Below are 12,412 nucleotides of genomic sequence, written 5' to 3'. Positions count from 1 at the left end.
CTATCAAGACGGAAACAGTAGCCTAACGACCTTCTGTCTGTATATTTTAAAAGCCTTTAAAGTGGCAGCCTACTGACCATGTGCAGTCAGACGCCTGTCATGTAAAAATCCTTACTTTTAAAATATGATTATACTCTCTCTCTCTCTCTCTCTCTCTCTCTCTTGGAGTGTTAATTTATTTTCTTTGAAAAATATGTTCCAAGATTTTAAAAATTAGTGTCTCTAGGTCTCTTCATTCCTAATGAGCTTCAAAATGAAATTTCATAATTTGAAAGTACTCGAAGTACTTACAATACATTTCCTATTAACTCTCATCATTTCTTTTGAACTCTTTGAAAAACTTCATCAAGTTGTTGCTTTGAGTTCCTAAATTTTCAATATTGATCACTTGAGTTGATATAAGCTTTCAATGTTCTTGTGATCTTTGAGTCTTTCCATGTTAATCTCTTAAGCTTTCAGAGTTGATCACTTGTCCTCATGAAGTCTGTTTTTGTTTCAATATCTGAAATAACACAACTTTGAAAAACATTAAATAACCTTTCTTTGTTATCATCAAAATCAAGAGTCGTAAGCCTTGGTTGGGCCAACATATACAATAATGTTTATAACCAAGAGCAATCAATATCAAGTTATGAAACTTTAAAAGCTAGATATGATGTTCGTGATTCTCTGAAGAGCTTCAATATTTCAAAGGAAAGGAAAATGATGCATATAAGTCCTTTATGTTCTTTCTATAGGGAAGGTTCTTAGCTCTCTAAATACCTGATGATTATGTAAGGATGAAAATTTAATATTCAATTGATTTTCACTCATTCTTTCAAAAATATTTTAACATTTAATTTATCATAATCATCTTTGTGTAAGGTTTTACTTGGAAAAATTTTATTGAAATTTTGGTAGCATGCCATCTATAAACCAGACATTTTCCCATAAAATCTATACCTGATAAATGGTTGTTTTCAACAAGATATACATATGAATCATGCAACAACCTATAATCTACTACTAGCTTGCAATTCACATCCACTGCATCTACCATGTAGGTGGTATTCAATTATAAGCATGCAAACCAATAGTAATCAATTGTAAAAAAAAAAAAAAGAAAGCTGTCCATCAAAGATATTTAACCAATCATTATGTTATGGATACTAATTTGCAATGCGTTTATCATAAGGGCATATGGATATAAATATCATGAGAGCATTCAAAGTATATAGCTATTGTAACGACCTGAAGAATAATGATATTTAAATAATAAAAAAAAAGGAATTGGAAACAGGAACAGAAGGAGGCAGTCAACTTCGTTGACGAACGCATTTTGGATGGGATAATCTCGAGAAATTTTTCAGGCCTTGTCGACGAACACAGGGGTTTCGTAGACAAGGGTTCTTCAGGATCTCGTCGACGAGAAGATACCGAGAGAGGATTTTTGGAAGACTGAAATTCATCGACGAGGGTTGAGGTTCGTCGATGAACTTTCTACAGGACTCATCGACGAGGTGACGTGGCTCGTAACGAATCCCGCAATATAAATAGGGTTAAGCGTGATTTTTCAGTTTATTTTCTGAGCAGAACCTCTCCCTCTCTCTCTCTTTCTCTTATTGTTTGGTTCCCTACCCTTCTCTTTAAGATCTCGGGTCGATTTTTTACTAGTTCAAAAATTTGAAACCACCACGATGCTCCTGGAAAAGTTCTCTACAAGTTTACCGGAGCGGATCATCAGTGGGACTGAGTTGGAAACCATCCCAAATCCAGGGTAAGGCTTTCTATTCAGTATTTTCCTATTTGACAGTTGTAGAAAGTGTAATACATGTAGAAATACTGAACTTTAGTTATGAGGAATGTTGTTTTTAGGGTGTTGAATAGGGAACCTTGTGGGTGCAGGAGTGTTTGATTTAGGAGCTTTTCAGGACACAGGTAAGGGAATAAACTAAGTTAGTATTTTATAAAAAGTATGCATAATATTACAGCATTTGATTTCAGGGAAATAAATATATTTATATATGATTTATATTTGAAAAAATACTGTTGAAAATGATGGTATGTTAAATATACGAAAAACCTATTTAGTGTGGCATGAGTAGAAATTGTTATGAAATACTGTTTTCTGGGAATGTGCTAATGATATGAATTTTTATAATGAAAATCGGTGTAAAGGCCGAGATTTTTATATTTTTTTGCCAACGTACGGGTCGAGCTAATGAAAATCAGTGTAAAGGCCGAGATTTTTATATTTGTTTGCCGACGTACGGGCCGAGCTATTTGTATGATTTGCCAGCGTACGGACCAAGCTATGGAAATAATTTGCCAGCTTGCGGGCTGTGCTATAGATATGATTTGTCGGCATATGGGCTGAGCTATGAAAATGATTTGCCAGCGTACGGGCTATGCTACGGATATTATTTGCTGGTGTACGGGTCGAGTTATGGTAAAATGTGAAATACCGGTGAACGGACGATTATTTTCATGATATACGTTGATATAATTGATTTGATAATTAATGATATGAAATATCCATGTATCACAGTTTAAGTATATGTTATGATATCAGAACCTGATTGGCTTGGTCTAGGCTAGCACTTGTACGGTACCGTTGCTATGTGTCCATGGTCATCATGATCATGATATTTATATTAATGTCGTTGTATGGGGTGGTGTGAGATTGGATGGTCAATGAGGTTTTTAAGAAGTGTGTGAGCGCCCTTGGTGTACGGACCAGGTCTGGCAAACCCATTAGACTTACAATCTGTACTTTTGACTTGGCAGTGGTCGGCCAACCATTGTCAGGTCCCGCTTTCGAGCCACACAACCTAGTCATGTGGGGGTAATACATGACAACAGCCAGCTAACCTGCTAGAATTGTTTTCATATTATGTTATATGAGATGAATTATTTTATGAAAATCATCTATGTTCTGCAATGATTTGAAAATATATGTTTCCCAGATATAATACAGACAGTTATACTGATATGTTTATGCATGATTTTATATAGAATACATAAATGCTCATATTGCCACACACTAGTGTTAGTTTATTTCCCTTACTGAGAGATGTTTCATCTTGAATTTTATAAACATTTCAGGAGCCCCTGATAGGAGAACGGGTAAAGCCCCGCTGATCTAGTACGGTTGATCTGCCCTTCTAGAAGGGTAAGTGTTTTGATAGGGTCGAATGTATTTTGTGGAAATGGCCCTAAGACATCTTTTGGGTTGTGTATTGAGTATATATATATATATACAGTGATTGTAGTAACTCTGGTATTGTGATGTATAGTATAATGAGGTGTTTATGATTTATGTTTCCTGCTGCATAGGCTTCCATGATATGTTTCTGATGTATCCTTGGTACCTATGGGTCCAGGTGGATTATGATCTGCTGAGCTTTGTGATATTATAATACGGAAAAAAATGTGGAAATTAAGCAGGTCATCACAGTTTGGTATCAGAGCCTAAGTTGCTAGGTTCTGTAGACTTTAGAATGCAGCAGAAACAATACCAGAGTGTAGGAAATGATTTGAGGTTTTGTTTTACAGTCTAGAGGCAGGACTTTCGTGGTAGTTTCTGTGTTTTTCCTGGGGTGACGATTTTAGGAAAACCATAGTAAGCTATTGTCGGGTTGTGTTCCTAGAATGTAGGATTGGTGATTAGAAATAAGTTGAGAGTATTGAGATAAGAGGCTAGGTTAAGCGAGTAAATTAAGGATAGGATTTCTAATTTGCGTTTGTTGTATTCAGGATGGATCCAAGAGGAAGTAGTGCCCATGTGAGTGGCAGTGATGGAGAAGGACCATCATGTGTAGCTGGGACCGACTCTGACGCGGTATTGCGTAGCGTGGCTCACCAGGTTATGGCTGAAATCGCTAGGAGCTTGAGAGAGCAGGGTGGTCCATCTATAGGCCATGGGTGCACCATAGAGAAGTTTATGAAGATGAATCCTTTGGCATTCTTAGGTGGAGTCGATCCTGCAGCCATTGAGAACTGGATGCAGGAGACTGAGAAAGTTTTGGAGGTGCTACAATGCACGGAAGAATAGAAGGTCCTCTTCACTACCTATAGACTGACAGAAGAGGCCGAGAGGTGGTGGACCGCGGTGAGACTGTTGGAGCAGCAGAGGGTGACTCTGATAGCTATGAGATGGGACCGGTTTAAAGAATTTTTCTTCGATAGATATTTTCTAGCTACTGTCAAGGAGGCTAAATTAGAAAAGTTTCAAGTTTGAAACAGGAACAGTTATCAGTTCAGCAGTATGTGGTGCATTTCATCGAGCTCTCTCGTTTCACCCCGTACATTGTCCCTGATGAAGTGAAGAAGGCGAAGCAGTTTGAGAGAGGCTTGAGGTGGAGTATATTCAAGCAGGTGGTGGTGCTGCGGATCCAGAACTTTGCTGAATTAGTCGATAGAGCAGCCTTGACAGAGATTGGTGAGCGTTTGGATACATGGGAGCAGAGTTAAAGGAAGAGATCTGCATCTACAGGTTATTAGCAGGGTCATAGACCGGGTCAGTGGAGGAGACAAAATCATGACAGAGGGCGGAGATAGGAGACTGGAGGACATGAGGTTCAGGCAGTACAGGGTCGTCCAGTCTGCTAGACTTGTGGTAGGAGGCACTAGGGAGAGTGTCGAGCTGGTTGTGTGGTCTGCTATCGGTGTGGTAGACTGAGGCACATGGTGTGAGATTGTCCAACCCCACCAGATACAGTTCCAGCTCCCAGACCATACCGGGGAGGTTATTAGGCGCCACATGGGGGCCAGTAGACGGTAGGTGACGTGGTGACAGGTATGGTTATCATGCTTTCTTTTAAAGTTATTGCATTGTTTGATTCTAGAGCTACACACTCGTTCGTGTCTTCGAGGTGTGTTAAATTATGTGGGGCTGAAACACAATCATTAGATGTTGAATTGCTAGTGTCTACACCGACTGGATCTGTAGTGAGATGTAGTAAGGTACTCTGGGGTTGCTCAGTTGATATTCAAGAGGAAATTCTGTCTGCTGATCTGGTTTGATGTTATATTCGGCATGGATTGGCTAGTATCTAATTTTTCCAGCATAGATTGCTGAGCATAAGAAGTGATATTCAGACCTTCGGGGAAAGTGGAATCCAAGTTTGTAGGATCGTAGGTGCAATCACCGCCTCAGCTAGTTTCGGCTATCCAGGGTAGGAGACTATTGTTGAGTGGTTGTCAGGGGTTTGTGGCAGTTGTAAAGCAGATGTCAAAGAATGAATTGAAATTTGCTAGCATGCCTGTAGTAAAGGAATTTACAAATGTTTTCCCAGATGGGTTACCAGCCTTGCCACTTGATTGTGAGGTAGATTTTCCTATTGATATACTTCCAGGTACAACACCGATTTCTAAAGTACCTTACTGGATGGCACCAACAGAATTGCTAGAATTGAAGGATCAGTTGCAAGATCTACTTGATAAAGGCTTCCTACGACCCAGTGTATCTCCATGGCGAGCTCTAATTTTATTTGTAAAGAAGAAAGATGGGTCTTTGAGGATGTGTATAGACTATAGAGAGATTAATAAAGTAACAATCAAGAATAAATATCCTCTACCCCGTATATATGATTTGTTTTTCCAGCTCCAGGGTACACGAGTGTATTCGAAGATTGACCTTAGATCTGGCTATCATCAAGTGAAAGTGAAAGCAGAAGACGTCTCAAAAACAGCCTTCAAAACCAGGTACGGGCATTAAGAATTTCTTATTATGCTGTTTGGTTTGACGAATGCTCCTATGGTTTATGGACTTGATGAATAGAGTCTTCCACTAATACCTAAACCAGTTTGTTGTTATTTTTATTGATGATGTATTGGTTTATTCGAGGAGCTATGAGGAGTATGAGACGCACTTGAGGTAGGTTCTGCAAACACTTTGAGAAAAGAAGTTGTACGCCAGATTCTAGCAAATGTGAATTTTGGCTTGAGAAGGTCGTGGTCTTGGGGCATGTTGCAAAGAAGGTGGTTAAAGCTAATTAAGGATTTTGATTGTACCATCAGTTATCACCTAAGGAAAGAAAACGTGGTAGCTGATGTGTTAAGTAGGAAGTCCAGGGAATCAACGTTGGCGGCTATGGAGATCCAGTATCCGATCATGATGGATCTGGAGAGATTTGGCATTGAGTTAGTTGAAAGTGGTTCTCAGGCTCACATTGCCAGTTTAGTGATGTAGCCTACTCTGTAAGAAATAATTAAAGCTGCTCAGAAAGAAGATCCAGAATTAGCAGAGGTGATGGATAGAGTATAAAATGGTCAAGGGGAGGAATTCAGTATTGCAGACGATGGAGCTTTGTGGTTCCATTCTAGATTATGCGTTCCTGCTGATACTGAGATCAGGAAGACTATTTTAGAGAAGGCTTACAGATCTTTGTATACAGTTCATCCTGGTAGTATGAAAATGTATAGGGATCTGCGAGAGTCGTACTGGTGGAGTGGTATAAAGAGAGAGATCGTTGAGTATGTAGCCTAGTGTCTGATGTGCCAGCAGGTAAAAGTTGAGCACCAGAGGTTGGCAGGGCACTTACAGCCGTTATTTATCCCAAAGTGGAAGTGGGATCATATATCCATGGACTTCGTGTCAGGTCTACCGATGGCGTTACATGGCCAAAATGCCATCTGAGTGATTATTGATCGTTTGACTAAGACCGCCCACTTTTTACCTATCAAGATCAGCTACTCCCTTAACCGTTTAGCAGAGATCTACCTTCAGGAGATAGTTCGTTCTCATGGGATGCAAGTATCGATTGTGTTAGATCGAGACCTGCATTTTACATGACGTTTTTGGAGGAGCTTGCAGGAAGCACTAGGATCTCAGTTATCGTTTAGCACGACATTCTATCCTCAGTCAGATGGGCAGACTGAGAGGACGATACAGACATTAAAGGATATGCTCCGAGCGTACGTATTGGATTTTGGGGGTAGTTGGACTCAGTTCATGCCATTGGTAGAATTTGCGTATAATAACAGTTATCAGATCTGCATTGGTATGACACCATTTGAGGCTCTATATGGTAGGAGATGCTGTTCTCTTTTTTTTTTTTTGGGATGAAATGGGTGAGCGACGAGTTGTGGGGTGAAAGCTAGTATAGCAAGCGTGTGATAAAGTTTGACTTATCAGAGATAAAATCAGTGTAGCTTAGAGTCGACAGAAAAGTTATGCTGAAAATCACTGTAGGAATTTGGAATTTGATGTGGGTAATCATGTGTTTTTAAAAATAGTTTCGTTGAAAGGGGTTATAAGGTTCAGGAAGAAGGGTAAACTTAGTTTTAAGTTTATCGGTCCATTTGAGATTCTAGAGAAAGTGCCGGTAGCCTATTGGCTAGCTTTGCCACCTATGTTGTCCAGGATCCACAACGTATTCCATGTTGCTATGTTGAGGAAATATGTCCCAAATCCTTCTCATATCATCAATTATGGTGAATTAGAGTTCAGTGATTCACTGGTGTATGAGGAGGTACCAGTACAGATTCTAGATAGGAAAGTATAGGAGTTACGTAATAAGGAGATTCCTCAGGTAAAAGTTTTGTGAAGGAATCATGCGATAGAAGAGGCTTCTTGGGAGTTCGAGGAGCAGATGAAATAAAAGTACCCATAACTATTTCAAGAAACTTAAGTAGTTAGGTAATATTTCTTTTGCAGGTATATGTAATGGTTTAATTAGTGTAGCATTTTAGTTTTGGGAGAATTTTTCTTTTGTATATGTAATCTTCCAGGACTCATAATGCAACCACGGTATTCCTCCGCTATAAGTGAGGATAAGTAATAAAATAAGTAGACCCTTTTTCCTGTTAAGGGATGATGAGTTACGTGAACAGTAAATTTTGAGGACGAAATTTTATAAGGAGGGGAGAATGTAACGACTCGAAGAACAATGATATTTAAATAATAAAAAGAAAGGGAATTGGAAACAGGAACAAAAGGAGGCAGTCAACTTTGTCGAAGAATGCTTCGCGTTTGTCGATGACGTTGCATTTTGGAGGGGATAATCCTGAGAAATTTTCCAGGCCTCATCGAAGAACATAAGGGTTTTGTCGGCGAGGGTTCTTTGGGATCTCGTCAACGAAGTTCTGTCTCGTTAACGAGAAGATTTCGAGAGAGGAATTTTGGAAGACAGAAATTCATTGACGAGGGTTGAGATTCATCGATGAACTTTCTACAGGACTCGTCGACGAGGTGACGTGGCTCGTCGACGAATCCTGCAGTATAAATAGGGTTAAGCGTGATTTTTCAATTCATTTTCTGCGCAGAACCTATCTCTCTCTCTCTCTCTCTCTCTCTCTCTCTCTCTTATCCTTTGGTTCCCTACTCATCTCTCTAGGATCTTGGGCTGATTTTCTGCCAGTTCGACATTCTGAAGCCACCACGACGCTCTTGGAAAAGTTCTCTACAAGTCTGCTAGAGCGGATCATCGGTGGAGCTGAGTTGGAAACCATCCCAAATTCAAGGTAAGACTTTCTACTCAGTATTTGCCTATTTGACAGTTCTAGAAAGTGTAATATGTGTAGAAATACTAAACTTTAGTTATGGGGAATATTGTTTTCAAAGTGTTGAACAGGGAACCCTATGGGTGCATGAGCGTTTGATTTAGGGGCTTCTCAAGACACAGGTAAGGGGATAAACTAAGCTAGTATTTTATGAAAAGTATGCATAATATTATAGCATTTGATTTCAGGGAAATAAATATATTTATATATGATTTATATTTGGGAAAATACTGTTGAAAATGATGGTATGTTAAATATACGAAAAACCTATTTAGTGTGGCATGAGTAGAAATTGTTATGAAATACTGTTTTCTGAGAATGTGCTAATGATATGGATTTTTATAATAAAAACCAGCGTACGTGTAACACCTCGAACCCTTAAACCTAGGTTCGACGCGTTATACTTAATAAAATTCCTGATAATCCATAATCCATAACATACGCAGCGGAAAACATGATCATAATCTCCATATAACATAATATTAGAGTTTACTAATTCTAACTACCAATCATAATAAATTAATCATCCACCAGTATTCAAATATATACATGTCTTCCAAAACATTATCCACTAATACCAGTATGTTTCACAACTATCCTTTCATAACCGAGTTAAAACATAAAGATATAAAACATAAAATATACATATCAGAATTAACATAAAAATATACCCTTTTTCTTATATCTTCCAAAAATGTTATAAAATCTCGAGCTCTCAAAGCTCGATCCTAAGAAATCCTGAAAAAAAAAAATGAATTCATATTCGGGTGAGACACATCTCAATAAGGGAAGAAACAATATATTAAAACAGTGTGTGACCTACATGAGTTAAATAGATATCATTTTATTTCATTTGCAAATCATCATATAACATTGAAATCATTTTCTGAACCTAAACAATCACATGCAAATATTTAACCCACAAGATTACCTGAGGATAGGGGTGATTACCCGCCCATACAAGTAGCACCCCTCTGCTCTGATACTTAAGTAACCCTAAGGTCACAATTAAAACATACTAGAGCACTCATCTTACTCAGTAAGCCCTCAAGTGTAAGATTAATCTCGTACTCACACATTCAACAATAGTTTACAGGCAAAGGCCCTGAGGATAGGGAATTCTACCTACTTATACAAGTAGGTTCCCTCTACCCTAGTGCGTTATGCAGCTACTGCCGTATCTGAAGCTACTAGTGCACTCGCCTTACTCAGCAAGTCCTCAGGCGAAGAGTGTGCCCCGCCCAAATGTAACATGTTCTACATACATAAATACTTCTAATATCATAATACATCATTCTTTTCATCATTATACATTCATACACATTCATTCATGTGCATAACTTAACTTTGCATTTTGTTTCACTTTAAGTGGCTCTTTCCCATTTACATCATTTACCTTTGTCATTTCATTTCATTGTCCTTTCATCGTCATTTCATTGCATAACATTTCATTTCATTACTTTGTACTACAGCTGGTCTTTAGCCATCATCAGTTAGTCTACATAGAAACGTGCTAGATCTGCTAACACAATTCCTTTTAGCTGTCATCAGTTAGTCTACATAGAAGTGTGCTAGATCTACTAACATGCCTGTCTTTCAGCTGTCTTACATTTACATGGTTGCATTTAACATACACAAGCAACATTGTCCATATCATATTTTATTTTCATTACTTTACTTACTTAGCCTGCATCTCATACATTTAACATATATTTGCACAGAATCTCATGCCACACAATTTAGTAATAAAATTCATACACTACTTGTAAAATAAGCCAACCAACATTTAATGTTTATATACTGAAAATACCTTTCATTTCTTACTTAATTATCTTAAAAATATTTTCCACTTTCATCAGTTCATTTTTGCATATACATATCTAATAAACAGCCCTAAACTCGAAAAAAATATAATTTAAACAGTTGACATTTTACCCATACTAAAACATATACACGTACATATAACACAATTTATTTTTCCATTAAATTCATAAAAATTCTGATTTAATATATATTTTTTCCCTTACCTGGTTTCTTGAACTACTCCAATAGGGACTCCGAAAAATACCTGCGGCGCTCACCTGGACCTTGAATAAAAAATTCCTAACTCCAATAAATTATTCCTGAATAAAATATTATTTAAATATTTCCTAGGACTATAATTCCTGAATAAATAAATATACCCTTAAATTTAGTCAAATTGCCAAATTTCTCAAATCTCACTCTCGCTTTGGAGTAGGGCCTAGAAAACCCCAATTGAAAAATTACTTACGTCAAAATGACGACAACGACGATTAGGACCCCGTGGTGGTGCCTGATCGTCGATTCAACGGTAGATTTAACCAAAAATTGAGAAATTGAGAAAAAATTACCTTTCCCTAAGAATAGTGCCTAAACCGTTCCCACGACAAATCTGCTTCAGTAGAAATGTCGGTGGCGGAGTTAGGAACCCAACGACACCTTCCATTTTCTGATCGGCCGTAAACTCATAGAGAAATAAGGGAAAAGAGAGAGATGGAGACGACGACGGCGAAGGAATTCCAGAGAGGGGGGGGGGGCGCAGCTCTCTGCAAGTCAAATTTCAGATTTCAATTTGAAATCTAAAGCTTCCTTTCCCTTTTGTCTTTTTCTTTTTTGTTTTGGTTTGCTTTTCGTTAGGTTAAGTTTCGTATATATATATATATATATATTATATTTAACTTATATATTTTATATTATAATAATCTTACATATATACATATAACTTATATTATATTAATCTTTTCTATATATATATATATATTTTTTTTTTCTATTTCCTTTATTTATTTATTTAACACATTAATTTAATAATATTAGACTAATTAATTGATTAAAAATTATAATTAATTAATTAATTATTTTTAAAATTTTTTTTTCGGGTTATTACAGTACGGGTCGAGATTTTTATATTTGTTTGCCAACGTACGGGCCGAACTATGGAAATGATTTGTCAGCGTACAGGTTGTGCTATAGATATGATTTGATGGCGTACGAACCGAGTTATGGAAATGATTTGCCAACATATGGGCTGTACTATGGATATGATTTGTCGGCGTACGGGCCGAGCTATGGAAATGATTTGTTAACGTACGGGTTGTACTATGGATATGATTTACTAGCGTACGGGCCGATGATTTTCATGATATACGTATATATGCAAAATGATATGATTGATTTGATAATTAATGATATGAAATATCCATGTATCACAGTTTCAGTATATGTTATATGATATCAGAACCTGGTTGGCTTGATTTAGGTTAGCAATTGTACGGTACCGTTACTATGTGTCCATGGTCATCATGATCATGATATTTGTGTTAACGCCGCTGTATGAGGTGGTGTGAGATTGGATGATCGATGTGGTATTTAAGAAGTGTGTGAGCGCCCCTAATGTATGGACTAGGTCTGGCAGACCCATCAGACTTACAGATTGTACTTTTGAGTTGGCAGTGGTTGGCCAACCATTGTCAGGTTCCGCCTTCGGGCCAAACAACCCAATCATGTGGGGGTGATACATGACAACAGCCAGCTAACCTACCAAGATTGTTTTCATATTATGTTATATGAGATGAATTATATTTATGAATATCATGTATGTTCTACAATGATTTGAAAATATATGTTTTCTAGATATGATACAGACAGTTATATTGATATGTTTATGTATGATTTTATATAGAACACGAAAATGCTTATATACACACTAGTGTTAGTTTATTTCCTTTATTGAGAGGTGTCTCACCCCGAATTTTATAAACATTTCAAGAGCCCCTAATAGGAGAGCGGGTAAAGCCTCGCTGATCTAGTACGATTGATTTGCCCTTTTAGAAGGGTAAGTGTTTTGATAGGGTCAGATGTATTTTGTGGAAATGGCCCCAAGACATCTTTTGGACTATGTATTGAG

This window comes from Malania oleifera, chromosome 5 (genome assembly GCF_029873635.1).
Source record: "Malania oleifera isolate guangnan ecotype guangnan chromosome 5, ASM2987363v1, whole genome shotgun sequence".
NCBI classification, from domain to species: domain Eukaryota; kingdom Viridiplantae; phylum Streptophyta; class Magnoliopsida; order Santalales; family Ximeniaceae; genus Malania; species Malania oleifera.
Note: the sequence above shows the minus strand (reverse complement) of the source record.